The sequence below is a fragment of the Lycium barbarum genome, chromosome 4, assembly GCF_019175385.1.
Source record: "Lycium barbarum isolate Lr01 chromosome 4, ASM1917538v2, whole genome shotgun sequence".
Taxonomy (NCBI): Eukaryota; Viridiplantae; Streptophyta; class Magnoliopsida; order Solanales; family Solanaceae; genus Lycium; species Lycium barbarum.
In genome coordinates this window covers 128,302,999-128,330,378 of record NC_083340.1, presented here as the reverse complement: position 1 = coordinate 128,330,378, position 27,380 = coordinate 128,302,999, and the positions used below count along the sequence as shown (strand labels likewise).

The following is a 27,380-nucleotide window of genomic DNA, read 5'->3' as shown; positions in this document are numbered from 1 at the left end:
TAAAGGGTTTCTAGGGTAGAACTAGAAACCCCTGAATATTAATGGTTTTTGTCTCATTGAGACCCAAAGCTTCGATTCTCACTGGTTCATGAAGAACCACATGGATTGACCAAGCTTTGAATTCGAATCTGACCCTTCACACCTTATTTTTCTTGAATCTTGACCGTTAAAACGGTTTTTTGGGAGAATTTTTCTCAAATCTATAAAAGTTCCTCATCGGCTAATGTAGGGTTTCTCACTGATTTGGGGTTCTATAATAGAACCCCATTTCTCAAGATTTAAAGAGAGGAAGATACGCATACACCCAGATTTTGAGCATCAAGACTTAAAATTAGGGTTTTAGTTCAAAAATTTTATTTAACTTTTCAAGTTGAGTCTCTAGTTTTCAAAGTTTAATTACTTGTTCTTATTTTGGTGGCTGAGTTCGAGATTGGAAGCACAAAAGGCTCCAGATTCATTCTTATCTCGGCTGCGCAACAAATAGGCAATTACTTATCATTTTATTGCTTTTATCTAATTTTCGCTTAGTTTAGATGTGCATTTAGTTATGATCTGCTTAGTTTAATATTCTGTCTGCTAATTTAGGTGTTGGTTTGTTTTTCATTTTGTTAATTTAAGTGTTGATTCATTAGCTTTTTGCTTAAGTATTCTGCTTAGTCTCAGTTGCTCTTGATAATGTTTTAGTTATTGTCTAGCCATGTAGATCATTGATGTATTTGTGTATTTTGTTTTGAGCCTGAATCTTTATTGTCTATGTTTAAATTGGGACCTGTTGTGATTGGTTTAATTAGATCTTAGATGGTTGATCACCTTAAATGAAGGAAATTTGAAATAATCAAAGATTTTTGGTATGAATTCAGAACTGGAAATGGTAATATGACTTTGTTTTGCTATTGATGTATCGAAATGGTCCTGATAGCTTATGAATTAAAAAAAAAATGAAATCATAGTGTCACTCCCTTATCTTAAATACTTAGCTTAACTACACAGATGTCTAAACAACCAAAAACAATGGTGTTCAGTAGTTTGAAATATGAAACTGGCCTGATTGCTTGATGTCATAAGTGTCTCAATCCCTTTTCAAGACCTGTTAGCTTGAATATGTGCATCTTGATGAACCTGTCTTGGTGTTTCTTATCCCACAACCATTGTGTCTTTGAAACTTATCTATGTTTGAAGTCCTAAAGAAGTTCATTTAGGTTGAAAACTGAAAAGATGAACCTTAAGGTTCAAATCTGATTTCTGACTGCTAAAATGGGTCTAAATGATTTTTATTAATCAGTAAAGTGAACTGGAGAAGTCTTTTGACACTTCATTTGGTCTGAACTAGGACTCTATGATGTTAGAGTTCTTTAATGGCTTTGAACATGTAATTCAGGTCTAAGGTAGGCTAACATAAGACATTGATATGACATTTGTGCTAATGGTGTTTCACTAAAACCAATCACTTAGTCTTAAAGGATCAAGAAGTGTAAAAGGGGAGCTTGATATGAATCTATCTATATCTTTCTTTGATAAACTGTTTGCATCATTTTAAGTATTATGGTTCAAATGATAAGTGTGTGGTGATCATGATTAAGAATGAGATTGAGAGTGGTGTTTGCCTCTCTCTCTCTCTGGGGTTAAATTATGTTGTGTCTGGCCTTGTCTTGTTCGGTTGTGTCAAATCAGGCCTAAAAATGAGATGTGCAGATCTGTTTTGAACTCTGTCATTATCAAAAAAGGGATTAAAATTCATACCATAATTAGAATTCTAGGCTAAATAACTAAAAGTACTCATCTAATCTATGTTAGTCAAGTGTTTGGTTGGGAATTGATTCAATGATGGTATTTGTAGGGATATACGTGTTCATGGGCAAGCTATGAACCACTTGACAATAGAGGAGCCTTTTAAAGGCATCTTAGAGAGAGGATTGGGAAGAACCAAGTCCAACTTGGTTCGTAGTACCTTCCTCCAAATAAAAGGTTCCATGGCATGTCTATGGGGTGTGTTTGCCATATGAATACATTTGACTCTACAATCCTGTCATTAAATTAAAGGGCAAAGGATAAAACTGATGCTATCTTGTTTAAGATAGGTTGTTAAATTAAATGGTGGACCTGTCTGGGTGGAGTTGACTGATTTTTGGGAATAAGAAATTAATTGGTTAAGTTAAAGTCTTGATAGTAAAATTGTTGTCCTAAAATGAGTCCTAAAATACTAATCACATGATCTGTTTGAGCTCTTGTATCACTACTTTCCTTCAAGATTCTGCTAAAGTTGAAAGTCATAGTTTTCTTTTCATTTTATCTAAGTTATAATGCATGTGAGTCATGTATCTCTCTTCTGAATACTTCTCTTATGTTGTTTTAAGCTTGTGTTCCCCTGTGTTATATCCAGATTACCTGAAGTGGTTTAAGTATTGTCCCTCTTGTGCTATCTCTGTTCATCTGAATTGTTAAGCCTTATATTCCATCTGTTCTGGTTGACTGATTCATGAATTCTTTCTCTTGGGCTTTCCTGGTTTCATGCTTAGTTCAGTGGATAAAGATGTTTATTTTCCTAGTTGACCCTGCCCGGACTTGGGAACATTTTAAGTGCCCTGTTAATTATGGGATACCAAAGTCTGTGTTGGACTTGTGTAAATCACTATCCAGTATTTAGTTGATTAGTTTGAACTCATATTGGCCTTAGTCTAGGTTTGAACACTGTTTGATAAGAAGGTTAAGAACCAAGACAATCCTAAGAAGCAAAATAGGTTTAAAAATTGGATTGATGTCCTAAGGTGATATACACCAGCTATATTCATAGGTTGATAGAAGAAAAAAGAAGTATACATATGGTATACACTTATATGCATGTCAAATGTGTATATATGAACAAGAATAGTCATATAGGGTGTACATCAACCATTTTGAGGAGTAGAAGGCCCATAGACTTGCATACTTAGTTAATATTTGGAATCGGCAGAATTGCGGCCTGGCCCATTTTAAGTCACTACATAGAAATCCATAGCTCTCATACTTAGAGCCCATTTGGATTATGGCTTATAAGTTGGTCAAACTAGCTTATAAGTCATTTTTAACTTATTTGGGTGTTTGACAAAAATAGAAAACAACTTAAAATAAGTCAAAAAAAGTGCTTAAAATAAGCCAAAATCAAGAAGTTGCTCAAACCCCAACTTATTTTTTTTGGCTTAAAAGCCATTTTGGTTTGATCAATAACTTTACCATTTTATCCCTTATATTTTCTGTTAATTCCAATACTACCTTACTTCTAAAAACCCTTTAAGCACTTTTATCCAAACACATAACTGCTTATTTATAAAATAACTTTTAGCACTTAAAAGTATTATAAGCACTTATGCTTAAAAGCCACTTTTTTTTGGCTAATCCAAACGGGCTCTTAGTCAAAACAGGGACCAAATGGGGTTTGGGTAAAATTATTAAGATGTGCTAGTGGGCTTCTAGGCCCAATGCCCTGGAAGATATGTTTTACTTGTATGTATATATACGCCGTATGCATTTATAATAAGTTCAGTAGTATTTTTCTAACCTGTTTCCCTTTTTCCTTCTTCCTTCCCACTGCATGGCCACTTGGGCGGGGTCAAAACCGAACCTGTTGGGTCAAGGCCCAAGAGTTCAATTCTTTCAAAGTTATGGCAGTCCAGATCGACGAAAGGGAAGCAAATATGTACGAGAATGCAGTGAAGGTCCAACCATGGGTGAAAATAGTTAACTAGGGTCTTGGTACGCCCCTAGCCTGACTCACCTCTTCCTTTATGCATTTACATTGCGATGTTGTATTGTATTGATGTGCATGTAAAAAAAAATACTTGTATTTATTGGAATCCTTTGGTTATGAATTAGTCATCTTAGGACAATAATGATACGTATGCCGTTTAGTTTACTCTTAAGTCCCCTAACTGATTTCTAGAACCCGGATTAAGTAAAAAATGATTTTCTAAAACTTGAAGGGCAACAAAACATGTTCTTGATATAAGTTATAAAGAAATAGGTAGGATTTTTTCAAATCACAAGTGCTGTGATATTTTCTCAAACAAATCGGGTCAATTTTGAAATAAGGAACACATCTTCATAAAATGAAATAGATTCAAGACTAAGAATGAATCAGGACTAAATGATTTTGGGCCTTAGTCCACGGAAATTTGAAACTGAACACAAGGGTTTTGGGGCTAAGCCCACTCGACTTTTAACCAAAAACAAAGGTTTTGGGCCAAAGCCCACTAGTGAGGAACAGGAATGTGGTAGTTCTATTTTAAATTAAGTCCACTGCAACTTCCCCTTTTCAAAAGTCTTATTGGGCCTAAGCACAAATCAAGGGCAAAGAATAAAAAATTAAATTTCATACGTGTACATATATGGTTTCATGAAAGGAAAATCAAATCATTTTCACAAGTTAAGATTAATTCAAATAAATGAAATACATTCATAAATACGAGGCTTTAGGATAAGATGCTCTAACATATTATATGGACGGACCCTAGATGTTCTAATGTATTATATTTTTCACGGTATTTGAATAAATCCTTTACCACTAGTTTTCTTAATTTTCTAAAAATTAGGTGGCGACTTTTTTTGAAAACAAGTCCGAAAGGGCACTAACAAGTTCTTAGTAACTTTCCGAGCGCTAATCTCGCTTGCGAAATGCGAACCGTAACAGATGGCGACTATGCTAGGGGACTCAAAGGTTCTAACCATAAGGATTCCAGTATAATGTGAATTTATCTGCTTAAACTGCTCATGTGTTTACTTTTTGGCAAATATAAACTGTCATTGCATGGATATCATAACTCCGCCACTCCTGACATTTATTTTACACTTTTTCAAAGACGACTTCGTGGAGCACGCGGTCGTTCCTTTACTAAAAAGCCAAATATTTCCTTTGGAATCGTTATGAGGTAGGGTTGGTTCGCGGTGGTCCAACAACCCTAACGGTTCAGCCCCAGTTGTCCGCTCAGGTGCCAGGTCATTTGCAAAAGCCCACTCTAGTGATAACTAGGATAGAGCGAAGCCAAATCCCTATCGAAATAGAGCATTCATGCCTAGACGAGCCTTGGGTATCTCAGACCTACCTAAGGCTCATTAAGAAGACGAACCTGTGTTCGAATAGTCTATGACCTGAAGACACTGCATCTCATTTACGTGCTATATGGAAACATGCTTGTGCCTATGTGTTTTGAACCATTTGCCCTATGGGAAGGGGGGAATCTTAACAGTGCTTTATTTTGTAGATGGAAAAAAGGATCCAGTTTGACATCGTCGTCACAGCTTCCAAATTTGCTTAGAACTTTGTGGGAATGGTTGGGAGATGCTCACCGTAGGACTATCAGTTGTACCCTGGGTCATTTACCCTGAATCATGACTTGAAGGGTCGCCTGGAGCTAATAGAAGTGTTAGCCGGGTATTGGGACGACAAGGAAATGTTATTCCGCTTTGGAGACATTGAGATGACATCGACCCTAGAGGAGATTAGGGATGCTATAGATAGCAATAGAACCTGTCTAAGGAGAAGACATAAGCCAAACCATAACTTGTTGTTCCCTTAGAGGCTGTTAGTCAGATAGATTCAGAAGTATCTTGCTTTGACTCAAGAACCTTGGGCTTATGGGCCTACAGTAGCCTTCAGAGACTTGTACGGGAGATTCAGGGATACTACTGGGTATATATTGTATCAGGAAGAGTTCAAGAGTCGAGAAAACTGTTCATTTGTGCCCTTCGTTGGTGTCCGGGGGACTCACCCCTACTACCCCTCCCGAGTCCTGAGACAGTCTGGGAGAAGACAAGTGATACCCCAAGTAGGGAACACCGAGTAGTTCATTATAGAGCACACGGGAGAGAAAATCTCGAATGCTACGGTGATTCTTTGAGAGTGGAACGGGCGCATGAGATTGGACCCAGAAATAATAGCCCTCGATAGGTTTGAGGCAGGATGCGATCCAGGGTACTACGTCTGGCTACAGTGTCACTTAGACAGCACCAACGTCTCGGGACCCATAATTCATCACACTGTCATGGACAGATCCGCACAGGCCGAGGCTAGGGTTTGCCTGATTGAGAGGATAGCTAATGATAGGGACTCCGAGTATTTCGAGAAGATGGAGCATGATTAGGCCGCTATAGCCGGTTTGATTCAAGAAGAGGGCAGCTTGAGGGAATGTCTGGAGAACGTTGATGGATGCTTGGCTACTATTTTGGATGAGTTAGATCCAGTCATATTCAGGATGGGACTGTATAAGGCACGCCTTCACATTCAGATTGCCATTCGAAGGGCCAAGAAGGCAAAGACAGACCGAGCCTCGACATCAGTCGTTGGAGGAGAATTCTGCTGATTCACCGCTTTTTTTTTATAGCCCTATGTCGGCTTCATCATTTTTTGTAATCCCCTCGGGGAAGATATATGAATGATGATTTTTGGGACAATGGTTCATCTTTACAAATGGCACTTGCATGTTTCAAACGATTAGGATAGCCATGGCTCAAAAAAGCCTTAGGAACACGAGTAGTATAACTGTTTACAAATTACATGACTGTTTGCTACGTGCTTCACATGCCTGCTTGCTATATGTGCTATCATGTATTAAAGCCTGAATACGATTGATCCAATGTTTTAAATTACATACCTAAAATAAAAACAAATTGACTTAAGCCTTACCCTAGTTTATCTCTACTAAAAAAAAGTTGACATACAAATGGCAAACCAAGGAGATCAGAACATGCTCACCCTAGGAGAGACTGTCGAAATGCTGCGACTCAAGGTTCAGAAAATGGAAAAACATCTTCAGGAGATAAGCAGAAAGGTTGAGTCAGTTGATAGGTTGCTAGATCTAGTTGGTAACCCAACGGAAGGGATGCCACAAGAACAATACTATGAAGAGAACGTCTCTAAAGAGGTGAAGGAGTTGGTGCTGAACCACATACTGTTGGAAACGAGGCCAGAGACGCCTCGAATGGGAGTCCCAGAAGAGGAAAATGAGAGCTAAAGAGTTGAATCCAACCCGTGGCTAATGGAGTCGGACCCACAAGAAGAGTCGAAGCCTCAAGAGGAAGCTCCCGAGCCATAAGAAGTTGAAGAGGAGCAGCCAGAGGAAGCTGAACTTCAAGATATGGAACAGGAATAATCTAAACCTATAGACATAGAAGCTGAGAGAGAACGAGAGCCTCTGGAAATGTTCCCTGAGTTCTAGGTGGAAGGACATGATGTGGACGAGGAATCTGACTGATACAAACCCACTGACAAAGGATCCGACTACTACGAGCCTTCACCAGAGCCGGTGCCAGCTACATCCACCATGGCATTGGAGAACTTTGGAAGAGTAGATCCTCATTCACCCGTCTGGTAGGGAATAGCCTTCAAAGCCCGATCTTCCCTTTTCGAGTGGCTCCTCGACCCTTCAGCTGCAAAGACGTGATTGAGAAGATGCAAGCCTCTGGAATACCTTGCACCATTCGAGCTAGACTACCAGTCCCCGAATTGGTTTATGCTTTTAAGAGATGCCCTTTTCACTGCAACCAAGCTGGGCATAATCTAAACGAGTGTTTGGGTCAAAAAAGAAGAATCATCAGTCTGATAGATGATAGGGTTATTGGGACTGTATTGGGGCCACACACGCTACTAGTCCATGACCCTATCACCCCAAGAGAAGGAGTCACCACTGAGACTCAGATCTGGTAGTACGACTTCACAGTATATGAGGAGACGCACTCTTGCATCTTCTCAACCGTGGCTGTCTTGGGAATAATCAAGCTTGTGGAACCTGTCCACGAGCCCCTACCAGTGGGGCCCAATAAAAACAAATTATGCTTGTTCCATATTGGAGCCATGGGACACGACATTGAAGAATGTTATGCTTTCAAGCTCGAACTCGAGCATATGATCAGAGTTGGGGAGATCTTGGTCATCCTCCCACCCCAATTCTAAAAAGAAAGAAAGACAACATGAGAGAGCGAGTTTGCAAGGACAACGACTCGTAGAGAGACATTTTTTGGGTAGATATTAGGTGTCCCCTGCTTTTGCACAAAAAAGTTACCCCCCCCCCCCCCTCCCATAAATATGTAAGGAACCACGCCGACGTGATGTCCCTATGTAGGGATACATGGGAAGCCCTTGTCGGGCTTGGTCTGGGGATGTCCTAGTTTAGGTTTAGCCCAAAGGATATTTAGGAAAAATATATATCCTCCTTTGTAAGCTGAACTACAATAGGGCCTGATTTCCCCCGAGGGATACGTAGGCAGTCTAAGTAAGACTCGGCTTCTATATAATATAAATTATAATCCCTTCCTATTATTTTATAAAAGAAGAAAGGTTAGCCAAAGTAAGTCAACCTCAAAGCCCATTGGACTAAGATCCACTCAAACACAAAAAGCCCATAGCATCCAAACCTTTAGAACAAAGGATCAATTAGTTATTCGGGATTTAATACATGATTTTGTGTGCTACGTGCGTTTCGATACAGCACATATGATATCTTGCTTTTTACATTATCTTCCAGTACTAACTTTACCCATCTTTGAGTTATTTTTATTTCTTATGGAACGAGGCCGATTAGTTTAGAACCGAAAACTGGCATACTTTACGAGATTAAAAGCCGCATTAGTATCACTCTCGAACGACGACAAATAGAAAGAGAAAATGACTGGTACATCGGATGATGGAAGAAATGAGCTCGTTCTCCGCGAAGGAGATACCTAGGACCCCAGGAGGCATCGCCTCAGAAGGACGTAATTGCAACATTACTAAGTTCTATGACGGCCCTCCAAGATTGCTAAGGCTGAAACAGCCAACGCCAACAAGGATACTTCCGCTGAAGGAAGGAGGCCTCCTCCTACGTTCCCCTCGCTCAGCTCTCAATACCTGAGCACTTCCCCATCTGCCCACCAGGGACTATCCCAACTCCACTAACTCCAGCTGACCCATATCACATCAGCACTTCTTACAGCACCCCACCTCCAATTAAATATACCCAAATTCCGAGAACCACTCATTTGGTTCCCTCATATTAAGCTCCTCAGCCAGTGTTCATCAAGCCGGCAAGTTGATCACATATTTCGGCTCTGCCAACCGGGCAAACCGCGTCAGTCCCACTAAACCACCCCACTTGCCCAACAACGTCCTTCTATACTCCCAACGCTCCAAATAAATTTTCTCCAGGACACAAAGAACTGGACCACTATGAGGAAATGGAGAAGGCTTGGAGGGCCGAACACGACAAGCAAGAGAAAGACATGGAAAAGAAAATGGAACAACTACTGAGTCACAAGAAGGTCCACAGGATTAAGATACGATGATCTGTGCATGCATCTAGACTTGGACCTACCAGAAGGGTTCAAGATCCCAAAACTTGAAATGTTCAACGGGACAGGGAACCCCAAAGAACACCTCCGTTCTTACTGCGACCAGCTGGTCGGCGTTAAAAGGAATGAATCTCTAATCATGCGGCTATTCATCCAAAGTCTAACGAGCGAGGCCGACTGATGGTTCGCAACCTAAGACATGCGCCGCTGGCTCACTTGGGAAGACATGGGAGAGGCCTTCGTGGAAAGGTTTTGATTCAATATCGACATGGTGCCAGACTGATACTATCTCGAGAAGGTGAAATAGAAATCCACTGAGAACTACAGAGAATTTGCCAGCCAATAGAGGGCCGAAACAGCCCGTGTGCAGCTGCCAATGTGTGAAGGAGATTTGGTCTCTGTGTTCAGCCGGTCACAAGAACTGAATTTCTACGATAGAATGTTATCCATGGTCGGGAGGCCATTTGCTGAATTGGTTAAGATGGGAGAGGCTATAAAAGATGGCCTCAAGTCTGGTAAGATCGTCAGCATCTTCGAAAAAATATTTGGTCAAGCTGCTGCGGGAGTTTTCCACAAATAGAAAGAGGATGTGGCAAGCATATCCCACACTCCGAACCCAGATACCAAAAGATAGGAAGAACCACAATCTTCTCACCAAACTCCACCTCATGTCAATTAACCAATTGCTCCATAAAACCCTATGCCTATATTTTACAGCCGAACTTTACAAATATTGTGCCAGCATACTCAGCTCCACCAAGCGACCGAGTACCTGCTCCTACTTACCTACTACCAACACAACAGAATTCACCAACCACCACCACAACAAGCTTATCAAGCAACAACCCACGCTTACCGGCTACCACAAAATGAGACACCACAGAACTACCAAAACCATCCACCTCCAAACTACCAAAATCAACCACCCCCTTTGGCATACAATGTTTCATGTCCTGCTTTCGACAGAAAGACAACAAGAGAGTTTACAATGCTGCTCGAGCCAAGGGCTTAACTCTTTGAAAGGTTACATTCCGCAGGCTTCATCCAGAAAGTCCCTCCGAAGCCGGCTCAGCCCGAAAATAGGTTCTACAGAGCCGATCAAACATGTGCCTATCACTCAAGAGGCAATGGACACAGCAGCAAAGATTGCATAATCTCAAACACAAGATTTAAGATCTGATCGAGAAGAGGGAGATCGTCCTGGAAACCACACCTCCCAATGTAAACATGAACCCATTGCCAAATCATGGAAACAAGGAGGTCTATATGATTGAAAAGAACAAAGACTGGGTATCCTGAAGAGCATTGATCCCCAGAACAGTCAAGTTTATTGAACAGACAGTAGCCTCCATCATGCTTCAAGTGCGTCCCAATTTCAAAGTCTTGGTTCCAGCATCGGGAATTCCCAAAACTATGCCACAAAACCCTAGTCACAGCACCAGTGGTGGCTCAGGCAACACAACAGACAGTACCTGCTCACAAGGAACCAATCATGGTGCAAGCAGCCATAACACAAGGCCTGAATCGCTCAGGAAGATGCTATACTCCCAAAAAATTGGCTCAGAATGCCATAAGAAAAGAAAATAATCAAAGGAAAACAATCACTGAAGGAGAATCGGAAGACTTATGGCGACGTATATAGCTGAAAGACTACTCAATTATCGAGCATCTAAAAAAGATACCCTCTCAGATATCGGTGTTATCTCTTCTAGTCAGTTCGCCGCCTCACAGGCAGGCTTTTATGAAAGTACTGGACGATGCACATGTGCCAGCAGGCACCAACAGTGAAGATTTGGCCGGACTAGTGGCCCATGTCATCGGAGAAAACAAAATCTGCTTCTCCAAAGAAGAATTACCAGCTGAAGGAACTACCCACAACAAAGCTCTCTACATTACTTTAAAGTGTCGTGACAAAGTGATCGAAAGAGTGCTTGTCGACAATAGGGCAGGACTCAATGTCTGTCCCCTGGCCACGCTGACCCAGCTTGGCTACGACAAGGGAAAAATCCACCAAAGCCGGACCAATGTTAAAGCATTTGATGGATCTCAGTGCTATTCTATGGGCGAAGTGGATCTCCACATCCAGATGGGACCCGCCTCTTTCACAGCCAAATTTGAAGTCATGACAATCACTGCCAACTACAATCTACTCTTGTGAAGGCCATGGATACATTCTGCCTATGCGGTACCATCAAAACTGCACTAGGCAATGTAGTGTGAATGGCAAGGCCAAGAAATAGTGATTGAAGCTGAGAAGGATGTGCAAAAATATCCGTACAACGAGGTGCCAGTGATTGAAGGGAGTCCCAATGGATCGGATTTCCACGTGGTAGGATATGTTGGAGCAATATATGAAACAGAAGAAAATCATAAGCTAATGCCGGGAGTCTACAGAATGATTGCCTCCAAAATGCTGAGAAACGGATCTGAACATGGGAAGGGCCTGGAAAATATTTGGATGGCATAGCAGAGCCTGTGCCAATACTAAAGGAAAATTATCACTTTGGTCTGGGGGTATACTCCTAGCAGGAGTGAGCATAGAAAAGCCACAAAAAGGGACTCAGAAAATAAAGGATTGCCTCAGCCGATTCCGGGGTTATACCACTCATTTCCCAAGCAGGTGCCGATGCAGAATGACAAAGAAGCTGATCAAAGAGCCTGGGGCCGCTGTTTCGAGAGGAAAAGTGTTGCACCATTATCGAAGAATGTCAGGAAGCACCTACCATATGTAACCTGAGGCCGGGAGAACGCTTGGACAACTGGACATCCATTCCTCTCTTGGCTCCTCGATAGAGAGATGGTCTTCGTTTAAATCCATTTGCTAAAACTGGTGACATTGGCTGAGGCCCAAATGATCACCCTTTCTAAATTTACTCCATAATGTTAAAAAAGAGAAATAGTCCGATGTTGTTCCAGACCAGGACCACAATGTGTAATCAATTACTTTTGAATCAATGAAAGCCTCGATTTACGTAAAAATATTCTTTACTAATAATAATAAAACATTCTTTATAAACCATGCATAATGAACAACAATAAAAACCTAACTTTACTTTCCCTCGCTTTTTCAGTAATAATAATAACGATAAAACAACTGAAAATGTCATGACATGTCGAGAAACAAACGAGGAAAACGATGAACAAGAGTACGAGGAATACGACAAGGAGACAATGATGCCAGAAGGCCTGATAGAAGAATTGAAAGAGTTGGAAAACAAGAAGAAATCGAATATGGATGAAACCGAGGTAATCAACCTCGGTGATGAAGAGAATGTTAAAGAAACCTGAATTAGCGCACACTTGGAAGGGCCACAGAAAGAAGAGCTCGTAGCTTTGTTGAAGGAATATGAGAACCCTGAAAGCATGGATATCCCAAGTCGAGCGCTATTTCGAATTCTACGAAATTGCAGAAACCCACAAGTTATCTCTCGCTTAGTTCTACTTCGATGGAGAAGCTGTAGAATGGTATCGGTGGGCGGTGGCTGTTTTTGAACAAACAGCTGGGGAACACTTTGATGAGAAGGTGAACATCCGTTATCAGCCAAAGGGGCTCAAGTCTGCTGAAGGCCAATTGGCGAAGTTCCAAGTAACCACTGTCCCGGAGCTACAGAGCAGATATGAAGTCGTCATTGAAGGAATATGTGGACATATTCGCCTGGTCATACGTCGATATGCCGGGATTGAGCACTGAGATAGTGGCTCATATATTACCCATCAAGGAGGGATTTGCTCCGGTTAAACAAAAGACTCGGACATTCAAACCAGACATGAGTATCAGGATAAAGGACGAAGTGGAGAAACAAATCAAATTTTGAATAGTGGAGGTAACGTCCTACCCCACCTGGTTGGCAAACATAGTGCCAGTACCCAAGAAGGACGAAAAAATCTGGATCTGTATGGATTACCAGGATCTCAATTGGGCCAGTCCAAAAGATAACTTTCCCCTTCCGAACATCCATATTATCATCGACAATTGCGCTAAGCATGAGCTGCAGTCATTTGTGGATTGTTTCGCTGGGTACCATCAGATACTCATGAGCAAAGAAGACGCTGAAAAAACAACTTTCATCACCACTTAGGGAGTCTATCACTATAGGGTAATGCCGTTTATCCTCAAGAACGCCGACACCACATACATGAGAGTAATGACCACCATTTTTCATGATATGATACATCGAGAGATTGAAGTCTATGTAGACGATGTTATCATAAATTCAAGAAAAAGTTCAGAGCATACTATTCACTTGCGTAAGTTCTTCGACAGACTTATCAGGTTCAACCTAAAACTCAACCCGGCAAATTGCGCATTTGGAGTGCCTGCAGGTAAGTTCTTAGGGTTCATCGTCAGCCGAAGGGGCATTGAACTAGACCCTACCAAAATCAAGGCAATCCAGGAATTGCCGCCTCCCAGAACTAAGAAAGAAGTCATGAGCTTCCTGGGAAGGCTGAACTACATCGGGCGATTCATAGCCCAGTCAACTGTGATTATGGAACTAATCCTTAAACTACTCAAGAAAAATGCTCCCACAAAATGGACAGAGGAATTCCAAGAGGCATTTGACAAGATCAAGCAATACCTTTCCAATCATCCCGTCTTAGTGCCACCCAGGCCAGGGAGCCTACTGTTGCTATACCTGTCAGTATCATAGAACTCTTTCAGGTGTATGCTCTCCTAACATGACGAAGAAGGCAAGAAGGAACATGCCATTTATTATCTGAGCAAGAAGTTCACATCCTGCGATTCAAGATACACACTCATAGAGTAAACGTGTTGCGCCCTGATGTGGGTCGCCCAAAAACTAAGACACTACCTATCAGTGTTTACCACTCACCTCATCTCCAGAATGGATCCATTAAGGTATATCTTTTGGCAGCGATGCCCATTGGAAAGCTAGGCAAATGGCAGATGCTACTAAGTGAATTCGACATTGTGTACGTAGCACAGAAGGCAGTCAAAGGACAAGCCCAGGACGACCTGCTAGCAGAAAGTCCCGTCGACGATGAACTCGAACCATTATGGACTTTCTTCTCGGACAAAGAAGTGATAGCCATGGAAAAAGAGGTGGCCGAGCCGTATTCAGGATGGAGACTGTTCTTCGGCGGAGCAGTCAACTACAAAGGTTTCGGTATCAGAGCAGTGTTGATATCAAAAATAGGACAACACTATCCGACGACCGTAAAACTCAGCTTCAGAAGTGCCAACACCATGGCCGAATATGAAGCATGTATTCTTGGCCTTAGAATGGCATTGGACATGAACATACGAGAGTTGTTCGTAATCGGAGATTCCGATTTTCTCATCAATCAAGTGAAAGGAAATTGGGCTACCAAAAATGACAAGATACTGCCATATGTGAAAAGCATAGACTTCAAGCATACTCTGAGGGCTCAGAAAGAGTTCGCTGACGCTTTGGCTACGATAGCCTCTATGATTCAGTACCCCGAGAGTACTCACATTGATCCAATGGAGATCTCTTTGAAAGAAGAATAGGCTCGCTCACATCGAGGCAGAGCAGATGGAAAACCATGGTACACCGATATCAAAGCGTACCTGGAAAAAGGAGAATACCCCCCCCCCCCCCCTCCAAAAAAAGTTCAGGAAATCAAAAGAAGAACATCATGAGGTTAGCCAATAGGTTATTCCCGAACAAAGAAGTATTATACTAGAGGACACCCGACCTCGGTTTACTCAGATGGGTGGACGTCGAAGAGGCCACAAAATTGCTGAAAGAGGTCTACGTAGGGACATGTGGACCTCACATGAATGGATTCACTCTGGCTAAAAAGGTCTTAAGGATAGGATACTACTGGATGACCATGGAGCACGACCGCAACAAATTCATGCAAAAATGCCATCAATGTCAAATACACGGAGACCTGATCAAGGTTTCTCCAATAGAGCTACATACAATGAGTTCACCTTGGCCGTTCGTCGCATGGGGGATGGACGTACCCATAGAGCCATCGACATCCAATGAACATCGCTTCATCTTAGTCGCTATCGACTACTTCACTAAATTGGTAGAAGAAACTTCCCACAAGTCAGTAACCAAGAAGGTCGTGGTTGATTTCATTAAGAACAATCTCATATGCCGCTTCGGTGTGCTCGAGTCCATCATTACGGACAATGGAGCCAATCTGAACAGCCATCTGATGAAAGACATGTGTGAGCAATTCAAGGTAACCTACATGAATTCTACTACCTACAGGCCACAGATGAACGGAGCCGTAGAGGCTGCCAACAAGAACACTAAAAGAATCTTGTGAAAAATGATCGACAACTACAAGAACTGGCACGAGCAATTGCCATATGCTTTGTTGGGGTACAGGACCACAACCCGGACATCCACTGGAGCTACCCCTTACCTTCTTGTTTACGGTACAAAAGCAGTCATACCCGCACAAGTAGAAATTCCCTCATTAAGGATCATTCAAAAAGCAGAGCTAGACGATGCCTAATGGGTTAAAAACTGCTGTGAGCAGCTGGCTATGATAGACAAGAAAGGAATGGTGGCAATATGCCACCGACAACTGTACAGATAGAGAATCTCTAGTGCTTTCAATAAGCGGGTCAGAGCCCAATTTTTTCAAATGAGACAACTCGTACTGAAGCGAATCTTCCCTCATCAAGATGAATACAAGGGAAAAGTTGCACCGAATTGGAAAGGACCATACATGGTCCGAAAAATGCTTTCAGGAAAAGCCGTAGTCCTAGTCAAGATTAACAGACAAAAATGGCCCAAAGCTATCAATACAGACACACTCAAGAGATACTACGTCTAAGATTTCATTTGCTTGTAACTGCATTTATTATTTCCCTATAATAGTACCTTTTGCTTGTAATCGTAATTTTGCAATAGAATAGGAAAAAATGATCACCTATGTAATATGAACTACGCAATGACCTTACTACCCTATAGTAGGATACGTAGGTAGTCCGTATCGGACCCGGTCACATTATTAGTAAAAACCAAAACTCAATTGCATTATTCCAAACTACGTTTCGACCTGAGTTCCTGCTGCGATAGGATATGTAGGCGCTTTCGAGCTTGGTCGTCATAAAAGAAAAACCAAAGAAACCCTTAGGGAACCTCAGAAACAAGAAGTCGGAAGGAAGCAACGAAATCTGAATACAAGAAGTGACGCAAGAGTCAGCCAATGCCAACCCTACAATGGGGCAGAATTTTTGAGGAGACCTCAAAATTTCCTGCCAAAGCAATCAGTAAAGAAGACAACAAATCCAGACCGAACAAGAGTCGATCAGCACAAGACCTGAAACTGGGCCAGAATTTTTGAGAAGGATCTCAAAAATTCCACCAATCCAGGAATGCAGCAACAAGACATCCCGGAAGACCTCGTTCGAAAATACGTGTCATGACATCTAATAACAAACAAAGATTTTCAAAGAAAACAACGCATAGTTTATGACTTTATCTTTTAATTTTCAAAGCAACGATTAACATAATCTCATTTTCAAAACCATCTCTCAAAATATCAAGTCCAAAAGGAATGGATACAAAGAGGAAAACACCAGACGGGAGGATGACGACACCAACCGGCCTCTTAGGAAACTAACTTATTTATTGGGAAGCAGGTTTTGCAGAACTAACTAAGGAGATAGATACATCACCAACTAGTTTGCCCGCAACGAAAAGGGGAAGACCAACTCAGCAAAACACGGCTGACCAAAAGGGTCATGAATGAGAAAAGACATATCTGGCCAAGGGTGCCATAAATAACAAAAGACAAAAGACATATCTGACCAAGAGGGTCATAAAGAATGAATGACAAAGACGCATCTAGCCAAGAGGGTCACAAATAATGAACGATAAAAGACATATCTGACCAAGAGGGTCATAAAGAGTGAATGACAAAGATATAACTGACCAAAAAGGTCATAACAAAGATAGAGAGGGCATATCCGACCACGAGGGTCACAACCTACACTGCGGATAAAAGAAAGACAATCATGCCACAAGGGCCGTATCTGTCATATGCATGCTGAGAGGGCCATTCATACAAACATGCCGAGAGGGCCATTCATACAAACATTGCCGAGAGGGCCATTCATACAAACATTGCCGAGAGGGCCATCCATATAAACACCGTCGAGAGCCATTCATACAAACAAACAATACCAAGAGGGCCATTCATACAAACAAACAATGCCAAGAGGGCCGTTCATTTAAATAAACAATGCCAAGAGGGCCATCCATTCATTCAAATAAATAATGTCAAGAGGGCCATCCATTCAAACAAAGACACCGCCAAAGGCCATTTCAAACAAGCAAAATCTGCCATGACGGCCATTCATTCAAATAAAGAACACCGCCGTAAGAGGCCATTTCATACAAATAGATTGCAGGTGGTTAAAACACAACAAATATCAAAGAAACAAGCATCGCCATAAGAGCTGCTAAATGGTGGAAAAACAAGAAACATGCAGGCTGCAGGTGGTCAAAGCAACATGAATGATGACAGGATCATGTATGCCGGAAGAGGCCATTTTAGTACAAACACACAGACCACAGGTGGTCCAAGAAAAATCAGTGCCAGAGAAAGCACAACACAAAGATGAACAAATACATCCGAAAAGCCACACAGGTGTGGTAATACGAAACAAGGCCAGGAGGCCTACCACGATACTACTCAGCAGATGGAAGCCGAGGAGTAGGTTGATCAGACCAGATCCAGACATTTGCGAAGCAAACGTGGAACTTTTTCTTACGTAGCCGGTCAAGATAGGGTGCCCATGAGAGTCAAGCTCTCCATCCAGGATTTGGAAGCCATCTGATCTTAGACTCAGCCACAATTTTGTCTTTTATTTACTTTCTTTGTTAAAAATCGCGACCGGTCGGATACACATCGAGAAATGCGAAGGTACTCCCACATAAGGGATATACTCTTCTCCAGTGAGTCGAACTACATGTGAACTAATTCCCAGAAGCTGGGGATATGCAGATGACTCAAAACTAGAGAGTCGGTCACATTCCAACAGCCGTCTAGAGAAATCTCAATCACAACACTGAGGAGTCTCGGGACTTTCGCTCAAAGCACTTAAAGTATTAAATGAGTTGAACTATATGTGACCTGATTCCAAGAAGGCAGGGATATGTAGGTGACTCAAAACCAGAGAGTCGATCACATTCCAACAGCCATCTAAAGAAAATCTCAGTCACAACACTGAGGAATCTCGAGACTTTCCCTCAAAGCACTTAAAGTCTTAAATGAGTCGAACTACAACTGGCCTAAATTCTAATGTAACCTGAGATATGTAGGTAACCTAAAAGCCAGGGTCCGACCACATATTTGAAAATCTCATGAAAATGAGAGTTAGTTTGGAGTGGGTCAGACAAAAATCAGGGTTAGTCAAATTTCGTTATTCAGGGATGGTCCCGCCATCCCCGAACACCGAAGGGACAGTTGTTGACACCTAATTTTTGACCTCCCATAATTTATTTTAAATACCCAGAGTCCTGGGATATCTGACGAAGTGAAATATGTATTTTTTTTATAAGTCCAAATAATTTTATAAAATTGTTTTGATAATATTTTTCCATTTTCATCTAGAAGAATTACTTCAATAATATTTTAAATCACTTAGAAAGTAATTTACATATTTTATGATTAATATGAAGCATTTGAAAAATTTAATAAGTGAGTAATTCAAAACAATTATTTAACTAATTGTTAAAATTATCGAAGGTTTAATTGACAGGTATTTTGCTCCGTTTAATTCAAGAAATCTGATTAATTACATAGTTTAGTCATTTCTACTTCTCAAATCTTAATTCTGCATGACCAATTTGCATTTGTGCAATTTTTAGATTTAATCATAATTAATTAAGTGTTTAATTGTGGTTATATTTATAAATTGTTTACTATGTGATTTATTGCGGCCACAATTGAAATAATCAATTGTCGGTTGACTGTGGCTTTAATTGAAACATCCAACTTCATGGCTTAAGTCAATTAAGGTCACATCTTGCAAAATTAGCCTATAAATTGGTTGATTATATTAAGTGTGGCCATAATTGAAACAATCAATTTCATGGTTTGGAGCAATTAACGCTATATTTGCAATTTAGGCCCTTTACGCAATTGGCCGTGTTTAATCAATTAGCCTTTATTTATAATTCGGCTATAATTACGAATGTTCAATTAATGAACGTTTTAATTTACGGTTGTTTGTTAAATCTGTGTATCTGCCCCTCCATGTATACATGGATATACATGAGTATACATGTATACCCGTGTATATCACATGTATATAACAGAGTCGCCTTTTTTTTAAATTTGTCCAGGCCAGTCAAATATGGACCAGACCCGACCCACTCGTGGCTTTAAGCAGCCAAACGACCCCTTGCTATCTCATTTGTGAGATAAAGGGTTTCTTGGGTAGAAACCCTAGCTGCGCCGCTTCTCTCTCCTCATCACTATTGCCAGAAACGGCAAAATCTCAGGCAAGGTTTGCTTTGCTCAGTCAATGCTAGTGTATTTCGAGTAAGAGCATTAATTGCTCTTACCCTCTCTCCTCTCACCGTTGCTACACTACCCCAAACACAGTACTGTTCCCCCCTCGCTCTTTTCTTTTGCTGTAACATTTCAATGGTTTTTATCTTAAGACCCAAAGCTTTGATTCTCATTAGTTTATGAAGAACTGCATTGATCGACCAAACTTTGAATTCGAATCTAACCCTTTATACCTTATTTTGCTTGAATCTTGACCGTTAAAATGTTGTTTTGAGGGAACTATTCTCAAATTTGTAAAAGTCCCACATCGGCTAATGCAGGGTTTCTCACTGATTTGGGGTTCTATTTATAAAGCCCTATTTCTCAAGATTTAAAGAGTGGGATATACGCATACACCCAGATTTTGAGCATCAAGACTTAAAATTAGGGTTTTAGTTTATAATTTTGATTTAACTTTTCAAGTTGAGTCTCTAGTTTTCAAAGTTTAATTATTTGTTCTTATTTTGGCGGCTGAGTTCAAGATTGGAAGCAAAAAAGGCTCCAGATTCATTCTTGTCTCGGCTGCGCAACAAATAGGTAATCACTTATCATTTTAATGCTCTTATCTAATTTTTTTCTTAGTTTAGATGTGCATTTTGGTATGATCTGCTTAGTTTAATGTTGTGTCTGCTAATTTAAAAGACCTACTCTAACCATGAAAGACTCCCATAATGAACCTACAATACCTAAGATGGATTATAGACATATACTTCAGCCACAAAACCCTAATCCCATGCAAAATGGTACATCGAAACTCTCTGTTAAAAAGGTGGAATATCGCAATGGTGTTCATATATTGCGATGGACTGAGAGGGAGGTGGATCAGATGGAGCAATTGGAAGATTTGAAGCATGCAGTCGTTGGAAAATTTTCATATGGATGGCCATCATTGGAGGAACTAATATCTATCATCCTTGTTCAATGTGGGATGAAAGGGAAGTGCACCATTGGCTTGTTTCGTGATAGACATGTGCTTATTAGACTTTCGACGAAGGAGGACTTTGTTACTCTTTGTTCAAAAGGTGTGTATTACTTACAATCTAGAGATGGATATTCGTACCAAATGAGACCTTTGATATATGATTCTAAGTTTAAAGTTGATCATGAAACATCAAAGGTTATATCTTGGATCTCCTTTACATACTTGCTGCCTACTTTCTTTGTCAAAGAGGCATTATTTTCACTTGCATCTGCTGTTGGTATACCTCTTCATGTGGATCTTACCACTATTAATCGCACAAGACCAAGTTGTGCAAGAGTCAAAGTGCTTATGGACTTACTGGCAGATCTACCAGATTTTGTTAATATGGAAATTGAAGATGAGGATTCTAAGGAGGTTAGAGTTGAAAAAGTGAAGATACAATATGATTATCTTCCAAAATATTGTAAAGAATGTAAGTTACAAGGGCATAATGAGGCTGAATGCAGGAGACTTCATCCAGAACTAGCACTATTTGATGAGGACAAGGAGAAGGATGATGAGCATGTAGTGAATGAGCCTGAGAAAGTGGAAAATGATTCTGTTAAGAAAGGGAAGGCTATTGTGATTGATGAGGTGAAACATGATGAGGTAACAAATGGAAAATTACTTGATGCACATCGTCAAAAGAATCATTTTTTTCAGAATAAGAGGAGATTTAATGCTAGGAGATTGGCCAGTGGGAAATTACTTGGTGATCCTAGGAATTGGAATGTTGTTAAAGATAATAGGGATTTCTCGAGTGCCAAGCAGGATAACTCAGATTCAAAGTTATCACAGATCACCCCAACTGAGATTAAAGATACAAATGTGATGGTCCAAAACAAGTTTGAGGTGTTACAAAACCAGAATAATGGAGATGATCTCGATGTAGAAGTGGTAAATAACAATGCAGATGAAGACCAGGAGCAGGTGTTAATTATCTCTGAAGATCAAAGAAGGCTTGGTGATCAGAATCAAAATTTATTGTTAATGAAGGATGGTTCAGAAAAGAAATCAAATGTTAAAGTGTAGAACAAGTTGGAGGATTCACAAGATCAAATGGTCTCAACTGATTATGATAAAATTGCAGAAGTGGAGCTTATCAGTGTTTAAGGGCATGGAGATATAGTCAATTCTCTTCAGGTGTTGGTTCAAGGAGACATGCAATCTGATGATCTGGAGACTAAGCCAAAAATTGTAACTGATACTTTGAAAGTTATGAATGATCATGCTGATTCAACTCAATGTGAACAAAAGGAAATAAAGCAAGCTAAGGTGCTGAATAAAGAAGAGGATGTTGTCATTGGACCAGAGATGATTCCTGATAACAAGAGTGTTGATAGCACAAAAGAGTGCTTAGCTAATTTCTCTATATCTGATAATATGCTTGAGAATGATAGCAAAATGGAATCTACTTTGGAGAAGGAACATGTCACTCAAGTATTATCAACAAATGTAAGCATGAATAATGAGAGTGATGGTGATATGAGCATACAGGTTGATGCAGATAGGGTGACTGAAGAGATTTCTAATGAGGATGTAGACAATTATAGCAGTAACTTGCAGTTGGTTGTCTATTATCCTGAAAAAGGTGTAGATGCAGAAGAAAGGAATTTAGCTTTGGCTATTATTCCTGATGTCAAGGATGCTCAGCCTCTGAGTGTTGCTGTAAGGATTTCACCTAATAAGGCTTTGCATGATGTAGTTTCTCATAATCTATAGGATGAAAAAGATAAGTTGGCTTTGGTCAAAAATAAGAAAGAAGATGTTGATGGTGCTGCTATTGATATGATTCTTCAATAGATGTGTATAGAAGCAGGATTATCTCCAAAATCACAAAGCAAAGGGCCAAGAAAAGGAAGAAAGCAAAATTCTTCTGATGTTCCACAAACAGTGAGGTACTCAACAAGGAATAACTCTAAGAAATTTGTTAAATGATTGTTAAATCCTTATTTTGGAACATAAGATCAGTGAAGTCACAACAAGCATTTCATAGAGTTCAAATGTTAAATAGGCATCACAAGTTCTTTTTGGTGGCTCTGATGGAACCTCTTCAGCATCAGAAACAGATTCAGAAATATAGAAGGAGACTTGGAATGCCTTATGCTAATTTCAACTGTAATGGTAAAATTTGGTTTTTTGTTCAACATAATGTAGATGTTGAGGTTCTTTTGGATACTGAACAATCCATTACTGTAAAGCTGAAGTTTCAAGAATTGAATAGAGATATGGTGGTTACAATGGTCTATGCTAAATGTTCAGAACTGGAGAGATTGCAGTTATGGGATAGTTTATACTTCTTGGCTAGTAACATGACATCTCCTTGGCTGATTGGTGGAGATTTCAATGTTATATTGAATGAAGAAGAAAAAATAGGAGGTTTACCAGTATTACCACAAGAATATGAAGATTTTGCCTTTTGTCTGAATTCTTGTAAGTTGCATGAGATGCCTTTCAAAGGGAGTCCTTTCACTTGGTGGAATGGTAGGGCTGCCAATGACTGCATTTTTAAGAGGTTGGATAGGATTGTGCATAATGATACATTCTAGAATTGGTTTGGACAGCTTGAAGTGGAACATTTGGCAAGGACTGGTTCTGATCATGCACCATTACTTGTATCTTGTGGAGATCAAGTGGATAATTTTGTCAAACCATTCAGATTTCTCAAATTCTGGGTGGAGCATGATACTTTTCTTGACTTTATTAAGCAGCAATGGGAAGCAGACTTATCTGATGATGTTTTTCTTTCCTTTAAACTCAAGATGAAGAAACTGAAAGTTGCTTTAAGTACATGGAGTAAGGCTACTTTTGGGGACATTTTTAAACTAGTCATCAGAGAGGATATAGTTAAGATTAAAGAGCATTTGTTTGAGGAGAACCCATCTGAAGAAAATAGAATGGTCATGCAAAAGGCCCAAACAGAACTTAAACTGTATCTTCACTATGAGAAAGAATTCTGGAGGCAAAAAGCTGGGATGGACTGTTTCTCAGAAGGTGATAAAAATACAAGATATTTCCATAGTCTGGTAAAAGGAAGAAGGAAATGGATCCAGATTAAGAGGATTCAAGATGCTATTGGAAATTGGCTAGAGGATGTTGATAGAGTTGCTGGTGAAGTTGTTAATTTTTCTCATAAGTAATTTACTCATGAGGAGGTTAGTTAAGACTCTCCAATTCTTAATCATATTCCTGAACTGATCAGGGAGGAGGATAATATGCTACTTGCTGAACAACCTACCATGGAGGAAGTACAGAAGGCAGTGTTTGAATTAAATGGGGATAGTACCTGTGGCCCGGATGGCTTTTCTGGGATCTTTTGTCAGAAGTGTTGGGAGGTGATCAAGGCTGATGTATTTAGTGTTGTTAAAGCTTTCTTTGAAGGACAGTCTCTTCCCAAGTCAATCACTCACACAAATCTAGTTTTGTTGCCAAAAAAGAATGTTGTTGAGTCTTTCTCTGATATGAGACCTATAAGTCTTAGCAACTTTATCAATAAGGTCATATCAAGAGTAGTTCATGATAGATTGGACAAGTTACTTACAAGGGTGATTTCTCCAAATCAATCAAGTTTTGTCAAGGGCAGGAATATAATTGAGAATGTATTGTTGACACAAGAAATTGTAACTGATATAAGGAAGAGAGGAAAACCAACAAATGTTGTGATTAATTTGGATATAACAAAAGCATATGATAGGGTCTCACGGTTATATCTCTGTAAGGTGATGAAGAAGATGGGATTTTCTGGAGCTTTCATTGATCTTATAGGGAGGCTATTGGCAAATAATTGGTATTCTGTATTTCTAAATGGTCAGGCACATGGTTTCTTTCACTCTACAAGGGGTGTCAAGCAGGGGGATCCACTCTCTCCTGCTCTTTTCATTATAGCTGCAGAAGTTCTTTCAAGAGCATTAAACTCTTTGTTTGATCAGTCTGGTTTTGTTGGTTATGGGATGCCAAAGTGGAGTGCTGAGCTGAATCATCTGTCATATGCAGATGACACAATCATCTTTTCAGCAGCAGACAACTACTCTTTACAGATGATCATGGATACTCTTCAAGAATATGAGGAAATATCTGGACAGCTGATAAACAAGAGGAAAATTTCTTTTTATATGTTCAGCAAAGTTTCAAATGAGTTAAGTCAGCAGGTTGCAGCAGTAACAGGATTTGTGAGAGGGAAATTTCCTTTTACATATCTTGGAGTACCAATTACTCATGCCAAGAAAAAGAAAGTGGATTATACTGAGTTATTGAAGAAAGTCAAAGACACGTTGCAAACTTAGAAAGGAAAGTTACTGTCTTATGGGGGAAAAGCAGTGTTGATTACAAGTGTCCTTCAAAGTATCCCAATTCATGTTCTATCTGCTATAAGGCCTCCTAAATGTGTTATAAAATAACTACACAGGATCTTTGCAAGGTTCTTTTGGAATAATAAGGAGGAAGGAAGATGCAGACACTGGTCATCTTGGCTCAACATGTGCCTTCCTAAACATGAAGGAGGTTTGGGTTTCAGGTCTATTTATGACATGTCCAAAGCCTTATGTGCTAAAGTTTGGTGGATGTTTAGAACCACTAGTTCACTTTGGGCTAATTTTATGTGGAAAAAATACTGTAAGAAGCAAATTCCTCGGGTGGTTCAATGGAAGGGAGGTTCACAAGTCTGGAAGATGATGTTGGAAGCAAGGGACAGTATTGAGCAGGAAATCTGGTGGGAACCAAAGATTGGAAGTTCAAACATCTGGTTTGATAATTGGACTAAGTTAGGTGCTCTCAGCTATGTGGTTCCCCATTCCTGGCAAATCAATGATCATGTTGAAGATGTTTCTGAGCTTATTTCAAATGGAAGATGGGATATTAACAAACTCATGCAGCTGTTTCCTGAAGATATAGTGCAGCATATAACACAGGAAATTGATATTAAATATGCATCAAATAAATGGGACAGACCTTGGTGGATGATGACAAGTACATGAAGTTTTACAGTAAGTAGTGCATGGGAGCTATTGAGACAAAAAGCTAATGTAACAGTGCCATTTTAGAATATGTGGATTAAAGGTGTGCCTTTTAAAATTTCATTCTTCTTATGGAGATTGTGGAAGTTTAAAGTGCCAATTGATGAAGTGGTCGCAAGTATTGGCATTTCTATAGTTTCAAAGTGTTGTTGCTGCCATACTGCTCAGAATGAGACCATTAACCATCTGTTTCTGTGTGGAGATTTGGCAACTAAGGTATGGAGAATCTTTAATACAGGGGCTGGATTGAGCATGAATTATATTCAGGTGAAACATGCCATAAGAAGTTTGTGGGAAGCAAAATGCCATTTCAAACTGAAGTTAATATACAAAGCAGTTCTTGCTTTCATTGTGTGGAAAATATGGAAGTGGAGAAACAATAGGCTACATGATGGCAATACGAATTTGAATAGAGTGATATATGAAATAAATCTGAACATTTATATGTTATGTAAAGTTCAATTTCCTGGGCTAAATATTTCAACTAGATGGTATCAGATTATTCAATTCTTTGAAGGGTATAAACCAACTATTATCTGCAGAATTATTAAATGGATGAGACTTGCATCTGGATTCTACAAGTGTAATACTAATGGAGCTGCTAAAGGAAATCCAGGGCCAAGTTCTGCTGCATTTTGTATCAGAAATGAAGGTGGAGATTTGGTGCATGCTGCTGCTAAACTTTGATTGATGGATCAAATATAGTTGCTGAGGCTGAGGCTATTAGAATAGGTCTGATGTACTGTGTGGAAAAGCAACTCTTTCCATTGATTATAGAGACTGATTCCATGACCATGAAGATGATTATCAATGTTGAATGGAAGATCCCTTGGAGCATTTCAATGTTGGTGGATGATATCAAAAGGATGATGGAAGATCAAAGAGTGACTGTGGAGCATATACACAGAGAAGGAAATAGACTTGTAGACTTTTTAACTAACTTTGTTTTTTATTTTGCAGGTGCAATTCAGGTTCATAATTTTCAGGAATTACCAATTCAAGCTAAGAAGATTCTAATTTGGAAAAAATAGGAATTCCTAATTTGAGAGTAAGAACTCTTCAAGACAAAGCACCAGATTAAAGTCTTTGATACCAGAACTATAAGCCATTGCTAAGTACAGTTTTTCAACAGACTGTGAGCTATTGCAGCATATGTATTAGGGTGGTATCAGTGTGCTTGTCATGCTCATTCCTTAATATAAATGTTGTAATGCTCATGATCTAAGTAGCAGACTGTACTGGTTATGGATCAAGCAAAATAGTGACCTGGTTTTCATGCAGAAGGTGATATACACAGCAATATACAACTACTTTCAAGCTTGCCTGAAGAATGATTCAGATGACTTGAAGCTTTCCACCTGTGAGACTTTGACGTGTGATAGAAGTTATCAAGCCAAGGCTCTTGGATTCTTTTTGGTGTAATCTGTTCATGTCTACTTCTACTGGCCATAAGTCACTAGATTTTCCTGTGTTTTCTTTCATTTTTTGGATCAATCTTGTTGGATTGATCTTTTCTTATTTCTGTTCTTTGTTTTTAGCTGGATCAATCTGTTCTGGATTGATGTGTACATATTTTCTTTATTAATAAAATTCCACCTTAA

At 39.9% G+C, this 27,380-nt stretch overlaps 1 long non-coding RNA gene across 1 annotated transcript; it reads left to right on the top strand.

Annotated features, from left to right (window-relative positions):
- LOC132636423 (uncharacterized) lies at positions 1–27,380 on the top strand. The gene is made up of 3 exons (XR_009581255.1): positions 1–3,729; positions 20,289–20,343; positions 26,740–27,380. It is a non-coding gene; the product is annotated as an uncharacterized LOC132636423 (long non-coding RNA).